This window comes from Oryzias latipes, chromosome 13, assembly GCF_053564925.1.
Source record: "Oryzias latipes strain Hd-rR chromosome 13, Olatipes_Hd-rR_3.1".
Classification (NCBI taxonomy): Eukaryota; Metazoa; Chordata; class Actinopteri; order Beloniformes; family Adrianichthyidae; genus Oryzias; species Oryzias latipes.
The window spans coordinates 10,996,555-11,017,355 of record NC_136249.1 but is presented as its reverse complement, the minus strand read 5'-3'; the positions used below and the strand labels follow the sequence as shown (position 1 = coordinate 11,017,355).

The 20,801-nt window shown below is 39.2% G+C and overlaps 1 protein-coding gene across 3 annotated transcripts in view; it reads left to right on the top strand.

Moving 5' to 3' along the window:
* The window catches only part of dscamb (Down syndrome cell adhesion molecule b), a 147,830-nt gene that overhangs the window by 15,194 nt on the left and 111,835 nt on the right, over nucleotides 1–20,801 (top strand). The window lies entirely within an intron of this gene.

Below are 20,801 nucleotides of genomic sequence, written 5' to 3'. Positions count from 1 at the left end.
CCCTTAGACACATTTCTGGCCTTCAAATTCACATCCTGACCTAAATGATAGATTTACCCCTTGTGAGAAGGTGGTTGTCTGATTTAAAAAAAATGTATTAAATAAATGACATTTTTCCCTCATTTTCAAAATCTAATTATTGAAGGAATAAAGCATATTTTTAATTGTTTTGATTCTGTCTCACTGGTGTTTCATTCTGGCCCTTAGTAATAAGTGACGTCTTTGATATAATGGACATTTGTTTTAACCCTTTCCACCACTGTGAGCATCATTTTTAAAGCCAAGAAAAATCTTCAGAACCAAAGTCATACATTTAAAGACACGCATGGACAATCCCAAATTTTCACTTTGTAGACATTGATCTGAAACTGTACATTTCCTTAAAACCAATTATGATTGGAGCTTCATGTTGCTTATATTCCAGTGCAGCTTAATGATGTTCAGAGTGTAACATTTTCTTTCCAATATTTCTCAAAAGTATTTTATAAATGAGCAAAACCAAACATGGCTGAGTTTTTCTCCCCAAGCATGCAGGACCTGTTTTCTGTTGAAACACTGTGTGACAGCCAGCTTTGGTCGTTGTAAGCGTTTAAACGTACCTGTGCATTTGCACGAGCACAAATCCTTGCACACAACTGCATGCATCTGCCCCCATGCAAGCACATTTGTGTACTTGTACAGTATATCCATAATCAATGGTGGAAAATTGATACAGTTTATTGCATTCGCTTATTGGCCAGAGCCTCTTGTGCAAGGAGGGATTATGGCTGCCTGGGTGTGTACGAAAACAAGCACAGGGAGACCAGAAGAAGGCGAGGGGAAGAAAATGGGAAAACGCATGTAAGAAAACGGCGTTTGCTCGAGTCTTGAAACAAAGCAAACCCAACGGCAATTGGTTTTGTATAACAGAATAAAGAAAAATCTAAATTACAAACAAAAAAATGCAAATTTAATGGTATGAATATGTTTAGCCTCACAAAAAAGGCTGTGATATGATATGTCGGGTCTCGAAAATGGATTTTTCCTTCTGGCCAGAATGATAAAACAAGGCGGAAACAAAATGGATTTTTATTTGTGCGTCGACTCCTTTTCAGAGCCGAGGCTACCATGAATCGGTGTGGTTTATTGACATTGACTCCATAGAAAACGGTATCTCCCTCAGCCCAGCTTTGGCTGAAACTCATAAAGGAACAATGAAGAATCCTCATTAATCATAATCATCTGAGTCTGACATTAGATCAGCTGCCATGCAAGATTGTGTCCGTTTATTGCATAAGGGATTATTGAGGAGGCCTGTGGCAAATGACTGATAGGGATTAAGCCGCAGACGGCGTTCAGTGCAGACATTGCGCTTCATGTGTCTGTCATTTGCGCCGCAAATGTTTTTAGACGCTGTTTGAACGGGTGTGTTTCTGTCAGGAGCTTGCACCTGATTTCTCCATCACTGCAGTGAAGCCTGTTCATGTCGCGTCGTCTTCTGTCACTGGACATTTTGTTGATTATCATGAAAATGAGGCATTCATCGTCTGAGCAGTCGCTGTCATAGAGAATGAATGACCTTGCAGATTGAGATTGGTTTCCAGACACTTCTCGCTGTTTTAGAGTTAGGCCTACTCGCTGGCCTGTCTCTATGGTAACCTCCTTTATGGGTGTCAGGAGCTGCGTCCTAAAGCGATGCCCCATTCACTCTTGGTGTAGAACGCTATAGGCTATGACTCATGGGATCATTAAACCATATTAGAACTGATGGCGGCTTGTTTTGTTTTCCTAAACTCATGTACCTTGGAGTTTGCTTAAAACTGGAAAACATGGTGGAAGGGTTTCAAACTGATTTAAGAAACAGGGATCAGACAAAAACTGGGATGTGCAGGAACCACAGCTGGTTTCCAAAAAGTCCTCAATAGGTCTGTATTTAAATTTGTATTTAAAATTTCTTGGTATAAGCAGAAGGAAACAAGCGAGCATCCGTTTAAAAGTCAACAAGAAAAATTTCCAAGGGAGTTCTGGTCATAATTTCATCCATACCAAAAAGATTTAAAAAAAGGGGAAATTCAGATTATTTTGTGAAAGGATCCTATCCTCTCGACTGTACCTCTCAAATTTGGGGATAATTTTATCTTGCAGGAAAAGAATATGAGGACAGGAAGGCCGATGTGAGCAGCCACCTTTATTCGGCGGCGTTTAATGATGATCAAATTACAAACCTTGATATTTAGCAAGTCAAATAAACTCAACAACATATCAGGTGAAGTTTTTCATGTGCTTTTTGTGAAATTATTCTTGGAACAGGTGCAGTGCTGTCCCATCAGATGCTTCAGTGCATCTTTATCAGCAATAATTGTCTCTGGATTTGGTGATAGTTTTCAACAGCGTTAAAGAGACATTTCTCAAAAACAGAAACTAATTTTAAATGTATCCTTCAGTGTTGCAAACAGAGGTAGCCCAAACATGTTTGACTCAAAGACACTCCTTCCCTGTTGCACCAGTATGCACACAAATTTGTTCAGTGAAGAATGAAGGATTGGATACCCTTTTCTTTTTTAACACAACCAGCTGGTTAAAAATGCTTGGGAATCGTTACTGATTAAAATAATCATGATTCCTACAACAAAATACACTTCGGGCCCTGAAAAGATCCACTCTAATCATCTTTTGAGCAATTGTAAATGAGTTGCTAGTGGTCTTTTATTATGATTATGTCGTTTTTAACAATAAAAAAAACCTGTATCATTTTCTTGGACATAGTTTCTGCAGAGCAGCAGGAGTTAATAATGGATTGGATTTATCTGCGCTTTTCAAGACACTCAAAGCGCTTACATTGTGTCCATTATTCATTCACTCCTCATTCATACTTGGTGATGGTAAGCTACGGTTGTAGCCACAGCTGCCCTGGGGCAGACTAACAGAGGCGTGGCTGCCAGTTCGGGCCTACGGCCCCTCTGACCATCACTGGGGCATTCATACACATTCACACACCAGTGGAGCCACACTGGAGGCAAGGAGGGTGAGGTGTCTTGCCCAAGGACACAACGACATCTTGGCTGGTGGGAGCGGGGATCGAACTGCCAACCCTTCGATCATTGGACGACCCGGTCAACCACCTGAGCCACTGTCGTCCTTTGAAATTCACCTCTGAGTGGGGGGACAGAACCACTGGTGTGTAGTAACCCAGCCCCCACCTCCCATTATCTATTTGTTTATATGCTCTCCCAGTAGCTTACAGCCCCTCAAACCCCCAACCTAACATGGCAAGCAACAATGGAGCTATCCAGCCATACAGTTTTGTAGCCAGGACGTGGAAAACAAAGACGTACATAGATCTATTTTTGCATGAGTGATGCATCAGAATGGAGCGGAGCAGGGAGCTTGTAGCTTCTACGTCTTTTTTAAATGTAATTTTTTTCTGCTCCTGAATCAAGGACTTAAATAAAGAAATACTCAGAAATAAAATTCCGAGCCTAATTTTCTTTATTTTTGTCCTCCATCATCAGAAAAATTCCACAAGAACATGCTACAAATACCAGATATGCAGTTATGTTTGGGGTGGGTCTTTAACATGCTCTCCTTCCCCACTCAAAAGAAAATAACATTAAAATATCAACTTTGACACTTCCATCTGCTAACTGGCACAATGATTTATGGTTATTTTCCTTAAATATATCATGTTTCTGCAATCATCTGTGCCTATCCAATAAGGATCTATAAATTTAGTCATCAATGCAGGAGAGGAAATATTGAACGCAGCCCCCCGAAAAACTGCCGTAAGACAAAAACACAACAACCTAATCTGACTCATTTCAATTTTCGTTGGAGCGACAAAACAAGACTTCTCTGAGTGAGAGACTGTGATGATTTGTAGACATGCAGAGTGCTTAACCTGCAGCTGCTTGTGGCTTTACGGAGGACTTATCTGATGTGCCATCTATAAATGAGCATTTATGCAGAGGTCATGTAATCATACAGTCAAATTCTGAACTCAATTAGCTGTGACCTTTCTGCAAGCATGTCCACTTTGAAATGGGGGGGGGGGTCCAGACCTGCCTTGCTTACAGAAGCTACCGACTTTAGTAAGCTTGCCAATTTTTACATGACCTCACATCACTGGCAACCTGAAACCCTGGATGGAAATGCTACAGAGGCTGCGGGTGGGAGTGGGGGACTGGAATTGGCTGCAAACAGTAAGAGGGAACCAGCGCTCGTGCCTCCATAAATCTGCATGGAGGCAGTGAGGCCAGCGTGATGATGACACTCCAACTGCTGGAGTTGTGAGGTGATTCCCAGATCTGCTCGCGATTTTCCCTTCATCTATAAAGGCTGAGTTAAATCTCGCCGGTGTTTCATCTGCAATCACTGCCTCTGATTAACAATTAAGGTTTGGCTACACAAGAAGAATCATAGCTCATGAAATTAAATTAGCTCATGAAAACATGCTGCCTTCATTTAAGTGATTGATCATTTTGTGGACCCTTAGTCTTATGTGAATATCTAATGGGCTAAATTAAGTTAACAAACCCACTTAAGTCTTTCTCACTTGTATGAGTAGTAAAAGGGTTTGCTGGGTTGTATTTTGAACTCCGAGCGTGATTCCAGTTGAAAGAGCTGCTAATGTCGGGTAATGGATGCCCCGATGTGCGATCACAATAGATACCCCAGCTCATACATCTAGCTCCATAATGAGGGCTACACCACTGTACCAAACCTCCTCAAGTCTGTCTGGCTCTCTAATTAGGAGCAAGCTTTGGTGATTTTGTATGTGCGTGTGCCTGTGTGTGTGCCACATTTCACCCAATGTAAAATCTAATTACTGATCACACTGTGTCTGTCTGGATCGCAGTGAATCAGAGGTGTAATTGTGCAAGCCCATGTGTAAATGTCTCCTGCATTAAAATGTTAACGATATCATTTAGCATCCGCCGGGAAGAGCAGAAAAGCCCTCAGCACCCAGATGTAGGTGTTTGATCATGCGTGCAAAGTCAGGTTGTTGTACATCTGGCGTGGGTTTCCCTCTCAGACAGGGTGCGCAGTGGAGAGGATGTTTTTAATGTGCTCAGCACCTGTCAAAGTGACATGTTATATTATTTTGCTGTGCTGCTCAGGTGCTGTAGGGAAGGAGCTTGAGTATAAGCTTTATTTGACAGTTTAAAACAGGCTAGAGAAGGAGAAAAAAACACAATCTACTGTGCAGAGATGATTCTTGACTATTTCATATTGGCTTTTCTGAGATTCGTTCTTAAAAAGAAAAAGTTTTTTTTAATCCACTAGCCCATACATGGAAAGACTGTGGCTTTGAGCGTTCATGAGCCTAACCTTATTTTCAAAATTAGCTTCATGTGTTGTTTTTCCTTCATAACTAATTTTAAAAATGTCAACAATTCAAAAAGCATCAAAGCTGAACAAAGAAACACAAGTTTTTGTGTCAAAGCAAATTAAGTCCTATTGTTAAAGCATAAGGTACACTTAGGCCAAATCCAAATTGCTTCCCTACCCCTACGGCTTCTACTCCCTACATTTATCCCTCCAACTGGAGAGATATGGCAAAAATAGTGTTTTCAGACTTCTTAGGTTCCTCTGTTATCAGACACGGTTGTGTTTTTTCACATACCTTACATGTTTTCATGGATGTCTTCCGTCTTAGTCAGAGTCATCCAATTGTAGTGATGTGACGTATATAAAAAACTTTTTTAAGACCATTTTCTATGTATTTTTTTGTAAGGTATGTGAAAAAACACATAAATAAAATAATAAAAGAACCTAAGAAGTCAGTTAACCTATACAGACACTATGAACTTTATTGAACTAATAGTGTTTTCAAATTTGGACGTTACTATCACTCAATGATGTGATCAATAGTCGCCAGTCATCTATGTTAGCATGTAGCTGCCAATGCTCGGAAAATACATTACAAATCATACTACTTACTTACATTTTAATGTAAAATTCTGTGCTTCAGAGCACACCAGGGTGAAGAAATGAGTTTCTCTGGGGCTTGGATCACCCCAGCCAGCCCAATTCGCTCCTCTTTAAAAAAAAAAAAAAAAAAAAAAAACACTTTTGGACACCACTACAGCTTCAAATGCTGTGTGGGATTTTGTAAATTGGAGCCATAGGGAGGAGCCAGAGGGTCAGAGGAAGCGACTTGTATTCTGTCTTACTGAGTATTGCAGATGCTACTACAAGCATAAACAATTATATGCCTTCAGCAATTCTCTACTAAAACAAATGTACGCTGACCAGCAGCTAACCTGTTATACATTTACAGTTAGGTATTACATTTTTCAAACTTCTGGCAAATATGTCACTTTTTGTTCAAATCTAGCTAAAAGCAGATCATTGTTTCATTTTCATGGCGATGCCTTGTAATTCCTCTAACTTATAAAGTGAACTTCATTTTATTTAAAAAACAAAACCTTACAATCCAGATCACTTTTTATATGGATTAATCCTGCTGTACAAAAGGTTGGGTGTTAGAGTGAAGTGAACACCCTAAAACACATTACGTGTGGAGCAGTGTTGGACTGTTTTTTTGCATATACTAAAGAGATTGGGAGTTAGGGTAGTATCAGTAATGCTTTGTTTTAGCTGTATCAGTCTGCTTTTTTAAGTATTGCAAACAGGGTTGTGAGTTCACGATATTGTGAATAAGCTAACACAGCTAACACTTCTAACATGGCTAATGCATTACAATCAAGCTCTAGAGTTACTGTGAACACAGCCAAGGTTTGATTGACGTACAGCTTTCTCTTCAACTCTTTTGTCTCACTTAACGCGCCTGGTATGTGACATAAGCTTCAAATAAACCATTAATTTGTAGTATAGTGCAGAAAATACGGTATTACCTTCTGTGTCATTTGCAATTTAAAAAAATGCTGGTTGACAAAAATTATTTTAGGTCAAAAATTGATTGTGTGTGAACAATTTTGGGCTTAACTATATTGACTGAAATTTTGCACGTTCGCCATTTTGTTGTGCCGTCCGAATCTACAATTCCAAAATCGAGTGCCCTGGAAATTCCCCAGAAGTCTCTTCAGATGAACCAGTGTGCATCGATGCTCACTAGATTGGCAAATATAGACCACAATGTATTAATTTTGATCAATTTTTGCAAAAAAGAAAAAACAAGTATTTGAATGTACTTTTTTAACAAACCGTCAATGTTTTCAACTTCAGAACACAGTGGATTCATAAACACCCATGTAGATTCAATTTTCACTTTGTGAAATCAATGGCGTCATATTTGCCGTTTAAAAAAAATTAGTGAGCATGGTGTACGAATTGCTTTTAAAATCCAGGGCACTACATAGACCTGCACTATATAGTTTTTTTAGTAGTTAGAGGTTAGGATGGGAATTTGGACATAGCCTACGACAAACTACGATGGCAGAAGCTGCAGTAAGTCCTCCTGACCACCAGGGAGCACAGGAACCACAATGAAAAAAATCCTAGAATACAACTCATATCCCAGGTGACCCAAAACTACTGTGTTAATATCTGAAGAAGGTTTAGATTCTTTGCTTCTTTTTGATGGGTGCAGAACTGACAACCGGTGACAGAAGCGAGGGACAGCTCGGATGCATCAACAGCTGCAGCAGGATGTTTCTGTGACTTGACGGTGAAGGCCGTGGACAGCGCTCTAGGATGGGCTGTCTCCTATAGGACCTGAGCTGAGAAGAAAAGAAAAAAAAACTTCTTCTCTTGAAGAGTTTGCTAAAAACTGAAACAAAGTCCTCTGGACTAAACTTAATCAAAACAAGGCAGGTTAATAAGCAACAATTCATGTTAAGGCTAAGCTATCCAAGGTTAAGAGTACAATTATAAATCCAGCGACTGGCAAACACCTTCCTTGACTTCATGTTTAGCAAAAAATAGTCTATTCAAGTTTACTTCAAGTAAACGTAGTCTATACTAAACTAAATACTCAGACAAGGCATTTAGAAGAAATGCCGAACTCAGTGTCTACTGTAGTAATGCCCTTTGACCTTTTTCTCAGTGGATGGCTCCCACTTGAAACATGGCTCAAGGCCTGCTATTTTGATTGTCATTACTGATGATAAAGTTTCATCCAAGGCCAAACTGTTTCTTGGTTTTGTTTAGGCCCACTTTCCATTTGAGTGGAGCAGTACCAGGTCCACATTTGGATTACTTACTTTCCCCTTTTTTTAACTTACTTTTCCTTTAAAGGGAAGTATTATTGCAGTGTTTCCTCCACTGTTCAATAGGCACAAGATGCATTTCTTTGGAATTTATTCTGTGAACTTTTTTAATCTCTGTATTACAGCAATCAGAAACGGGTTTGGCTGACTATGAATTTTTTATTTAATAAGTCTTGAAAAGATCTCAAAATTGCTGTATTTTGAATAATTCCTATTCAATTCCAGCGCCTGTTAGGAGTAAAATCAGACCACATTTGTCTCTGTCAGTTTATAAAACAAATCTTCAGGCAATCATCATGTCTAATGTATCTTATTGTCAGCCCTGTTTGGTTACTTACAACAAATACAATTTGTGAACCAAAACTAATTTGTTTTATGAATGCATATATATGATTTTGGGAGGATTTTTATTGTTGGTGTTGAATGAAATTTACTTTTAAAACACAACTAGAAAAAACACCAAATACTTCTTGCAGTCATCTAAGGTAATATTTCATTTTTTTCTCTAATGTTTTATTTAATACTTTGAAATTGTATATTTACAATAACAGGTTTTTGAAAATCAAACCCTTCGTTATTAGGTTTCACAAGAGATTTGCTCATATTTGACCTCACCTAAATTTATGAAAAGTAAAAATACAACAATTTCCAGTTCTGTTCATGATGGGGTATAAGTTTTACCAGAACTCCTGGTGTTTGATTATTTGTGTTTTTTCTTCCCCTTTCCTTCTTTTTTTTCCTGATTGTTCCTAATATTTGAGAACAATATTGGTGGGTGCTATGATAATTAATGTTCAGTAGGAGTCCATCATTTCATGTTTTTCTCTGACTGACTGCTATAATGGTAGGTTTAATAGTACAATTGTGTCAAAGTTGGACTTTAAATGAAATCAGGAAGTAATAAATTATGGATAATTAATTACTTATTTATATTTGTAGCATTTTTTGTTGGGTCTGGTGGTGTTTTGATAACTTTTGGGCTGGAAAACTATGACTCTAACCAGCAGCACTGACACGGATTAAATGATGATTTAAAGAGATTTTTTATAAAGTGGCAAAATAAAACATATCTGAGGGGCTGTAAAAAGACGAAAATGCAAAGAAAAAGCAAGAAATTTTCTGCCATACTTCTAAAAGTTCTGGAAAAAAAGAAAAAACAGGAAAAAGGAACAGAACCAGAACAGAACAGATGCCCTCGCCCCCTGGGGGCATTGCAAAGAAATCCAGTTAGTGCTGTTTAAGGGACAGGTGCGTGCTCTTTGTGCGCACTCTCGCTGTTCGAATTTAGAAAATTAGACAGTCAGAGGGGAGTTTGTCTGGGGATCCCGCAGTCACGTATGTATCATGTGCGTAAAGCATTTGTGCGCAGCCATTGCCAAAAACCCGCAGCACCCATGTAACCCTTTGCTGATGCACGTGACTAAGGCTTTAATGACCACTGTTTCATGCTCCGCTTGCTCCCCGTTACAATAATGAAACAACATCATCTTGGTCTTTACAATGTATTAACAAGATACTTGTTTTAAAAATGGGTTATTAAAGTGAGTAATATTAAGAACGTTTTGCCCTTCTTACTCAAAATACATATCTGGAAAATGTCAAATCAAAGTAGATAAACTCTTGGTGGTGTTTAACTTGAGAATGATGCAAGTGGGACTCTGACAGTACAGAAACCATGAGTCCACATCCCCATAAACGAAGAATCCTACTTAATTGAATTGACTTCTCACCACGGTCTCTGCAGGCCGAAGTTATGGATCTTAGATTAATTTATTCAAAACTCAAAAATCAACAGATTAATTTATTCAAAAATAAAATTAAAAAAATCATCTGGAAAAAGTAACTTTTAGTGTATGCTTGATAAATAAAGGTGTGGCGTAAGAAATCAATCAAATTTTTGAGTCTCAGCCAAACCGTGAGAGTTGGCAGCCCTGGCTTTAAATGTCTATCTTGTTTGCTTTCAGAGGTCCTAGTAACAAGAAGTAATAAAGACATTCTGACACAATGTGACAACCAACCAGGTGTTGGGGTTGGTTTTCCCTATAAAGTTCATTATGATTTTAGTGATTAATTAGGTTTTTAAAAGATGTATACATTTTTCATTTTCTAAGCTAGAAACCGCATGGAAATTGACATCTCCATCGCATACAGCACTGGTTGACATACGTATAGGAAAGAGCAGCACAGTAACCAGAAAAATTAGAACTAATAATGAAAGATAAAGAAAATAAATAATAAACTAAAAGAAATAATGAGTATAAAGGAGGTGATCATTCATTCATTCATTCATTCATTCATTCATTCATTCATTCATTCATTCATTCATTCATTCATTCATTCGTTTATTCATTCATTCATTCATTCATTCATTCATTCATTCGTTTATTCATTCATTCATTCGTTTATTCATTCATTCATTAGTTTATTTATTCATTCATTCATCTTCTAAACCCGTTTTGTCCCATTTGGGGTCACGGGGGCTGCTGGAGTCTATCCCTGCCACTTGTGGGCGAAGGCAGGGGACACCCTGGACAGGTTGCTAGTCTGTTGCAGGGCAGGAGGTGATCAGCTATCTTTTTTTTTTAGTTTTGGTCAATTAAACCAAATAATTTTCAGTGTTAAAACTTCTTTATCATTATGTAATAATGTCAGTTGCCCTAAGAACAGGCTAAAGAAAACTACAAACAGCCTGAAAAGGTCTACATTTCCAATTTTCCTAACAATATTGACCTATTTAATATTAATTTGAGTATTAAAAGATGACCTATCATGTTAAAAAATCTAGTAGGACCATGATCTGTGAGGTAGGAAACTGCAGGAAAATGTAATGTAAGATGTCAAAGTCTGCATACCCACAGTTGGAAAAGATATTGGAAGGGGTTGTCGACATGTGACAACCAACCCTAACTGACTTCTTGGCTAAAATGGTAAGATAGACTGCTACATGGCTTTAGCTTGGTAGCTAAAAGAGGACTCAAAATAAATCTGTTACCTTTGGCATTTTTTTAAATTAGTGATTCATGTTTGATTAACTAATAACCCACAAGTTCTTAACACAAAAACAACAATAACATGAACATTTATTGTGACCCATGAAAAGGAAAAATTGTGACCTCACCTCAATGTCTTGTGTCTGCTCACATAAATTGGAAGTGCAATTGATTAAGCTATCAAAGACTAGCATGTTGATATCAACATTGTACCACAGAACCATGTAGTGTGTCTGGAATAAGCATTGAGACAACACAGCCCAATCTCCCCTACATGGTTTACACAGTATACTTGTTAGATTTATACTCAAGTGTACTTAATAAAATAAGCTTTCTGTGTACTATTTTTTGCAAAGGGTAAACAAGCATGAAATGAAGGGGAGGTTCAAAACAAGTCAGAAAACCAAGAACATTGTAAGACTGAAGACTTTGAGTGAGAAGCAATAGAGACTGACAAACAGTCCAAGCAACAAGCGCAAGAAACTGACAACAAAAGCCAAACCTGACCTCTGGTGGTTTACATCTGACAAACAAAGGCCAGAATTCATAACTTCAACATGTTTTCTTTAGCCTTTGTGCTATCTTAGATGACCCCACCCTTACTTTGCCGTGTTCTCCCTACCGTAACAAAGGTAGATAAAGGTGGAAAGATTTCATGTAATCCATGGACACCAGTGAAGATCACAAATTATTGAAGAAAAAAGGTTCAGCGCACTGTCTAGTGGGTCTAGATGACCCAACTCCCAATGTTAAAGTGCCTAGAATAGCACAAGGGTTACTTCTCTTATTATTCAGCATAAGATATTCTACAGTATTTGCCAATGGAAAAGGAGATTTAAACCTAAATTCTGTGGGCTTTTCCTCTGGTTGCTGTTATCCTTTTCCATAAGGTTTGATAAACCTTGTCTCATTGAGTCAATATGTCTGCATGGATGAATGGGGCTGAGACTATACAGGGCTTGAGGCCTTCAAGCAAAGTAGAACAGTGCTAATTGAGAATCGCCAGGATTGGGGATACTCAGGATTGTTTTTTAGATTTAGGAGCTGGATTGAATGACCCCTCCCCCTTCTTGTTTCAAATAAGAAGTTGCTGCTGGTCCCAAAAAGCCAAAATCCCGCAGACCTCTATTGAGAAATAACCACCAATTACTCAGTCATAATATTTGTCAGAATAACCATTCTTACTTTGTTCTTGCTAATCCAAATTTTTGTCATGATATTTTTGCTGTAGCAGAAGTTATTCAAGTTATAAGCAGACCAATCAGAGGCCTCAATAAAAGGAGGTGGCCTTGCATTGAATGTTCAAAGCCTTTGATTGACACATGTTCCAGAGCTCACTTTCTGTGGAAGGGGTGTGGTCTTCCAGCATGCTCACTCCTGATTGAAGAGCGTTGTTACCATAGAAGTATAGATTTAGATCAACACAAATTGATCACGGGTTACTGAGGATTACTAGTTCCAACATGGAGATGGACATTTCATGGAAAAATGGCAACTGAATTGGCTTTATTTGGTTGGAAGGCATTTTCTATGGGTGACATCACACTCACTCAGTCCAGTACAATTATACAGTCACTTACTTCGCTCTATGAGGTCCTACACTTCCTGTCATCAAGACTGCAGTTCTCTTGAGTTCGCCACACCAAACTCTACAGGACAACTTTTTCCAGTTTGGGATTTTACAAGGGGTGTCTTATCCCATCTCTTAAAATGGGTTTAGTGGGGTTCCCCCTGGATGAGTACCCATCACAACCCCATACAGAGACAAATAATAATATCTACTACAGTTAGTTCAGAACCACAAATCAACCACAAACATGCTTTTGAACTTTGAAAAACAAAAGACAAACAGATCACCTGAATCAGATGTGGGGGAGAACAAAGACACTCTACTCTGCAAGTCATAGTGCACACTGCCATATTTTGTAAAACTGAAAGAAAATCATCCAAAACGTATTTCAAATGATTTACTTCTTCCTTAATGTCTTGTTTCTTCGTAGAACCTCACCGTAACTAGCTTCAGATAAAACATCAATGAAAATAAGAAGTGTGTCTGTTAAGCAGGCTGTTGTCCAGTTGTTCTGTTCTTGTAATGTCACGCTAGAGCTATTTGTTCATTTTGAGGCCAGGTGACAGAGGTGTGATGAGTTTGCTATCACGCAGCCAGACAAACATTCAAGCTGCACCTCATAAATACTGCCTCTTAATCCAGTCCTCCACACACCGGGGCTGGGCTCTGAACCCAACACACTCAACGGCCCAAGGCTGAATTGATCCCCATCACTCCAGCCAGAGCATGATGCATGTACCTGATATACTGTTGCTTACTAACAGCCGATGGTAGCCAGTCCAACGCTACCTTTGAGCCTTGCTTTCTGTTCCTGCATGTCATGGACATCCTTTGTATCAAAAGAAAAAAAAAAAGAAGGAGGAGGAAAAAATAAATCATAAACCTCTTCACCCCTTTTACAGTTTTCAGCTATCACATTTTTTTCTGCTTTACAATCCAATTACCTAGACTGCATTTCTTGATGTTTCACCATCACATCTGCCCACATTCCCAATATTAAAGTAGGCTAAGGGATAATGGAGGAGGTAAAGCTGGATAGACAGTGTGACAGAAAGACAAATGGGTCCAGCTTGGTTTCTCGACACTGCTCTTTATTTTTAAACCTGGCACAGATGCAAAGATTTAAGACCAAGTTAGTGGGGGCTATTTTTAGCGCACCATTTTTAAGGTGCTGTCATCATAAGGTGTGGGGTTTTGTGTGCATGCTTGTGTTGGAGGTGCATAAATTAGGTGATTTATTTGGTAATTTGCTTGTGTTTACGTATGCTTCCATGCACCTTTATGCTGTTAGTTGAGAGGCTTTGCAGGGTGTGTGTTCTCATGTGCATGCACTTTATTCCAGAATGTGTGTACTTAATTGGGGCGCTGAGTGGGTGGGTTAGGGTGTTTTATGGAATGGAGCCACAGGAGTCTGATTTATGTTCTTCCAGCCCCTGATCGATCCTCCAGCCTGGTGAGAGACTGACTGGATTGTCAATAATTTTAGCACTCTGTGGTATTCCTAGATTCCCAGACCTGCTCAGCTCAGCGCAGCGCAAGGTGTGAAGGTGCAGTGAGCCATCTTTGCCCAATCACGGAAACGGCGCATTCACATGCCACGAGTACAGCAGTAAAGAAAATGTATGAGAAAAATAGGAAAATTCTCTTGCACTGTCTGTACCAAAAGAAGGTCATCTAGACAAGACCTGGGACATTTTCCTTGAAGCACACAGCAGTTATGAATATGTTACTAAGTGTTCTGTGGACACTTAACACATAGATGAGGTCTATTATGAGTTGCTCTGAGTCAGTCTCTACCTGGAACATCCATTCCCAGAAGTGATTATGTTAATAAATGTTTGATCAGATGATTAAATTAAAGCTTGTACTGCAAAGCACTAAAAGACTTGGAATACATTTTTGCCAGCATAAGCTGCCTTGGCCTTTGCATCCCAGCCTCTGAAGGAACAGATAACCAAATAGGGGGGGGGGGGGGGGGGGGGGGGGGGCTGTTAAACCATGTTCAGGCAGAAGCAATTCAGTGATGGAGGGAGAGAAAGACAAAGGAATAAAGGGAAGGAGAGCTCCAGAATGCAGAATGTGGAGTGATGAGGAGGGTGTCAGAAAGAGCTGTGTTGTGGTCCCTTAAGTGTTGAGTAAACATGCTTGGTTTAGGGAAATGGCTGCGATAAATGTTTAATATGATAAGTCTATAAAGACAGTCAAATGAGTCTGAAGTATTAAAATGAGCGTGGCACGCAGCAGCAGTTTGCAGAAGCATTAGAGGGGGGTGGGGGATAATGGTAGGCAGCACTAATAGGATGAGAAAAGCCAGCTGCTGTGACATCAACATTAACACACTTCAGCAGCTGCTGGTCACAGGCGTGTGCTGGACAAAACAGGGACAGTGGTATTTCTTCAAAGGGCCATCAAGGCCTCCTAATGCTATTATTGCTTCTGCAATATTGGTTGGGGGGGGGGGGGGGGGGACCAGCAGGAGTTCAAAGCCCTTTCCTCCTAATATTGAAGTGCAGAGAAAAATGTGGATAAAAGCCAAAAACCAGTGAGCTTTAGGGTGGTCTCACTCTTACAGCACAATTCAAATTAGTGGATCGTTAAAATCACAAATAAGAAACAAATAAACAAACAAAACCAAAAACCGCACAAAAAAGTATTGTATGGTGTAAAACTGTTTGACTGTCATAGTTAGAAAAAACTACGATATTTTCTGCAGAATATGCTGCACCAGATTATAAAGCAAATCGTCATGAAATGGTCTGTTTTTGAAATTAGGTATAAGGCGTGCTAAACTACAAGGTGCAATTAGCAAGACAAAAGAGTCAGAGATAAGTCAGTCAGACTTTCTTAACTGTGTTCACAGAAACTCGAACTAGTTTGTAAACTAATAAACTCAGAAAAAAAAGTAAAAAGTATTTATTCTAACAAAGTGGACAATACGAATGGTGGTTAATTTGTCTATATTTTTATGTGTTTAAAGTACAGAATCCACGTTGGTGTGCATTTTTGGTTTGTTTAGTTTATTGTGTTGAAATAGGGAAAAAGAAGTGTTCCAATTGTTTTATTGTTGAAACAAAGGGGGCGGAAAGATTACATTTTTCTTCTTTTTGGTCTCATTTCATTGTCTCCCGAAAAAGAGTTTGCATGTTGTGTTGTTTCTGTAAATGCTTTGAGGGAAACTAATAATAATAATGATAATAATAATAATAGTAATAATAACTGACCTCTCTGGATTTACTTGTATTTAATTGCTCTCAAAATGTTGCACATTTACTGACTAAGAGTTAGTAACCAGATGTGTGATGTTTCCATAATAACAGCAGACAGGCTAAATTGGATGAAATAAAGCATTTACATGTAAATATGTATGAAGGATAGTACTAAATAAATGACTCGAGTTGTACCAGAATGAAACAGCTAAGAGTTTGATAAACATCTCACTAAACCTTGGCTTATTGTAGTGTATTAGCATTTATGATGATTTCAGTGTTGCTCGATGATGAACTGGCGTCCTGCGGCAACTCAAGTGCTGTCTTCGTGCTCCAACCAAGCCTCCTTTTCGCTCATGTAGCACAAAGCAGGAAGTCCCAAATGTTACAGTTCCAAGAAAAACAGAAACACTGGAAGTAGAAGGGACACATTTCTCCTTGACTTCTTTTTAAAAAGTTACATTTTATATAAAATAATAAACTTGTCCAGTGTGTCTTCAAAGATCTTTTTGGTAAATAATTTTTGGCATGTTTTTTGATTGGGAACTAGGTGGACCCATGGTATGAACCCAACAAGGCTTCAAACTATGCTTTGTCCCACCCAAATATCCATTTCAGAATGTTGTAGTGGTGGGTGGAGTAAACTAAATACCCAGCCCACTTCATCTTTGTAGGATCCAGTGGGTGAAGCCAGAGATCCGTGGTGTCTATGACTCCAACTAATCTGTTTTCAACGTGTCTCAGACTTGATTGTTGCCTCACATGGTCACAAATTAAAGGATTTGTGAATACGTTGCTGACTTGAGTCCTGTATTGCTGCTGCTGCTAGCCAACACACTTTAGCATGCTCCATTCTAAGTCTCCATGTTGATGGTCCATCATTCTGATCATCAAGGGTTTTCCTGAATTCAGAGGAAGCTTCAGTTAATCTGAAACATCATACTTCTAGGTTGACATCATGTTATTATGACAGTTTTTGAATTAATCCTAAAAAATGACCCTCTTTCCAATTACCGCAGTACCTAAATCCATTTTTTGGAAATAAATAAACGTAATTTTTCACAAGCTTCCTCCTGGACACTGTAAGGGGACCTTATTAAAAATAATCAAATGATTTTTTTGCACAAAATGTGCACCATTATCAGTTAGCTTGAAGTTTCCTAATGGATACCTATGACACTAAAAGTAGTTGTGTGTGGGTTTTATCCTTGTTAATCCTATTATAGAATATGAAACCTTCTGTGGAATGTGCACCCAGTTACATTTTTAATCAAACTATCCATTGTATTTGTTTCATTAGGTCATTTTGACATTTACTCTATATGTGAGAACAGGCAGACAAAGTTGCTGGTTTTGTTAGACATTGTTGTAATAGTGCATACATATTCCGAAAAAAAAAAGAAAAAAAATCTCAGCTCAAACGCTATGTCAGGCCACTGTCATGACAACACTCCCACGAACACTGAAACCTCTTTGGAGCTTCTGTTGCCTTAGTTGGCATGCAGGTAGACGGCTGTCATGTTCAGGTACCCAAAACAGCAACATCTGTGAAGGCCCTTATCCTAATGCCAGCTGACATAATAGGGTTGGTTGTTCAGCATGTGCCATGTTGAACTCACATTCTGCAAACAGCCGTCTGGCCACCAAGAATGTTGAAACTTAATCATATTATCAAGGGAAGGTAATGTATGCCAGTCAGTAGATTAATTTAGAGCCAATTCAATTATATCCACTCATGGCTCAATCAGACCAGTTCAACTCAAACAGTGGAGTCTTAAACGATGGAAGTTTTTACTTTGTGGCCAAAGAACCCACTGAACTACAGACTTTAAAGTTCAACTTTATTTGCACTGATGCTGTGAGCTACAAATATCTTTAAGGCTTTTAGAAAAACAATTTAAACAGTAAATGTTGTGTGTGTACGTGAGACTGATTGTGACTTAGCTACAATCTATGGTTTTTATTTTTCAACATTTACCAATTTATTTTTTCAACTCCAGGCGTCACCAGTATTGGTTTTGTTTGCACTCATTTCTTGTGATGTAAAATGTGACATAATAACAATAGTGACAATGATGACAAACCAGCAACGTGTCGCTCCATCTTCTCTTTTGATCCTCTGACTTCCCTTACCCGCTTTTTCTCCCCTTTTTTTCACTTATCCCCCATCTCAAACATCCCACCCTGTTCTTCTCTCTCCTCATTTCTGTTCAGTCCAACAAGAAATGTATTTATATTTAATGTGTAGAAATAGAAAAAAAAACTTGTAAACAAACCTGTTTGCAGTTTTTTTGAAAAAGATTTTAAATGTTTTTTATTTCATGCTTCTGGGTTATTTTAGGAGTCATTAAACTAAAATCCATCCATCGTTCCATTAAAAAATCCATTCTTCCATCCATCCATCCAATCAACTATTCACCTGTTCATCCATCCATCCATCCATTGAAATATCCATCCATCAAATCAACTATTCGCCTGTATATCTATCCATCCATCCATCCATCCATCCATCCATCCATCCATCCATCCATCCATCCATCCATCCATCCATCCATACACCCATCCATCCATCCATCCATCCACCCAACCATCCATCCATCCATCCATCCATCCATCCACCCAACCATCCATCCATCCATCCATCCATCCATCCATCCATCCATCCATACACCCATCCATCCATCCATCCATCCATCCACCCAACCATCCATCCATCCATCCATCCATCCATCCATCCATCCATCCATCCATCCATCCATCCATCCATCATTCCATCCATCCACCCAACCATCCATCCATCCATCCATCCATCCATCCATCCATCCATCCATCCATCATTCCATCCATCCACCCAACCATCCATCCATCCATCCATCCATCCATCCATCCATCCATCCATCCATCCATCCATCCATCAATCATCTATCCATCCATCCATCCATCCATCCATCCATCCATCCATCCATCCATCCATCCATCCATCCATCCACCCAACCATCCATCCATCCATCCATCCATCCATCCATCCATCCATCCATCCATCCATCCATCCATCCATCCATCCATCCATGCATCCATCCATCCATCCATCCATCCATCCATTCTTTCCTAAAATTTAAAATATGTTGTTTGAGGTGTTAGAAGAATAAGAAGAGAAAACATCACATAAGTTAGTGATGACCACAACACTGCTCCCTTAAAAGTCCCTCTTAAAAATATGTCTACAACTTATTGAAAAGATTTTTTGCTTCAGTGAGTTTTTCATAGGATTAGCTCCTGCGTTCTATAAATAAGACTTCTTCCTGTTAATTAGGTACGAAAAAAGGAGTGCTGCTCCCTTCAGTTCTCATAAATTTAGAAAACGAGTTAAAAATAGCTGCATTAAAAGTTTAAATATCTTCCGTTAAATACCTTTTCACTTTGAAGAATGCTTGAGTGCAGCAGCAGCAATACTCGGTTTACAAGGTAAAATCCATTTTATCGCAAAGATACGTTTCTGTTAAATACAGCATTTGTTTTATTTATTGTATTGCATGTATGGGTTTTCCTTCACTTCACAGCAACATTAAATGAGGAGGTTTATATTCATTATCCGCAGAGGCAGCAGAGGGAGCTGCTTTGGTTTGCTACAACATAATTCCTCGTCAGATCCACTCATGTGCACTTATCACCATCAGCGGCATAAGCATAAATTACACTTCAGTGTCTTTATTGCTCAGTTTTACTCAGCAACAGCGCAGAGTCCCCGGCTTCCCCTTTGATTAGACAGTCAGCCACTGTGGCCCATTTAAGACATGAAAATAGACTGGAGGAGGAAGAAGAGGCTCATCTGCTGTGGGGGCCACGTTTCACTGTTGCCCACCCCTCCAAGACATCAGAGAACGGATCTGTCGATGTGGATCAGCAGCTTACATACAGCCAGCCCTTTCTACTGTCACAGCCCTGCTTACTATTCATGAGAGCAAATTGGTAGACAGTCATTTAACTTGCGTGCATGGTGTATCGCCTCTGGGCAGATCAGATCAGTGGAAATGCTTACTCACTCTGAACTCCCCGGCCCTGACTGGGAATCATCTGCCTTCATCAAGATGCCTAACTTCTTTTTTATGTTTACATATTTGTTCTTTGATACGCTGCGTGTGGTTACATCCATGTTTTTGAACATTTCACCTCAATGTGTTCCGTCTAGTTTTTGCACAGCATCATCACATTTACTGTACACTCCAACGTACAAATGTAGAAGAATTTGTGAGGTATAAATATTCAACACTTTTTGTCAGTTTGGAAGCCAGGTATGATCTCCAGGCAGATCTCCAGGCAGACTTGTCCTCGGGGCTCAGAGCACAGGGCACAGAGCTGCTTTAATTACCCCAAGTTCCTGCTGGCACATTGTCACCGTGAGGCGCATGGCACCGAAACCACAAAGAGTCAAGGTGGCGATGACAATTCAAACAGAGCGTCAGCCCGTCGTACAGATGGAATACATGTGTTCTGTGAAATGTGGCTAAGTGACTCAATCCCACTGCAGCTCGGATTCTTTCTTTGCTTGCTCTTGTTTGTTTTCTGCCATTCTGTCAGGGCTGCAACAAAATAACCTGAACCTGACTGCAGTGCATGAAGGAATGCGGCAAAGCAGTTTCTTTAAAGTACTTTAACCCTGTCTGTCTGATTTTAATTTAACTTTTTTTTATCCTTCCAGGGAAATTAAAGTGTTGTTGTCTTTTACTTTTGTAATAAAGTTTAGAGCTTTTTTTATTTTACAAAAGTTTGCAAAATGAGAATGTGGGTATCAGTGGATTTGAGATGTGGACGACTTGTATCCTACTAATTGCACCATCATCTCGTCACTTTAACCCTTGTGCTATCCTAGGCACTTTAACGTTGG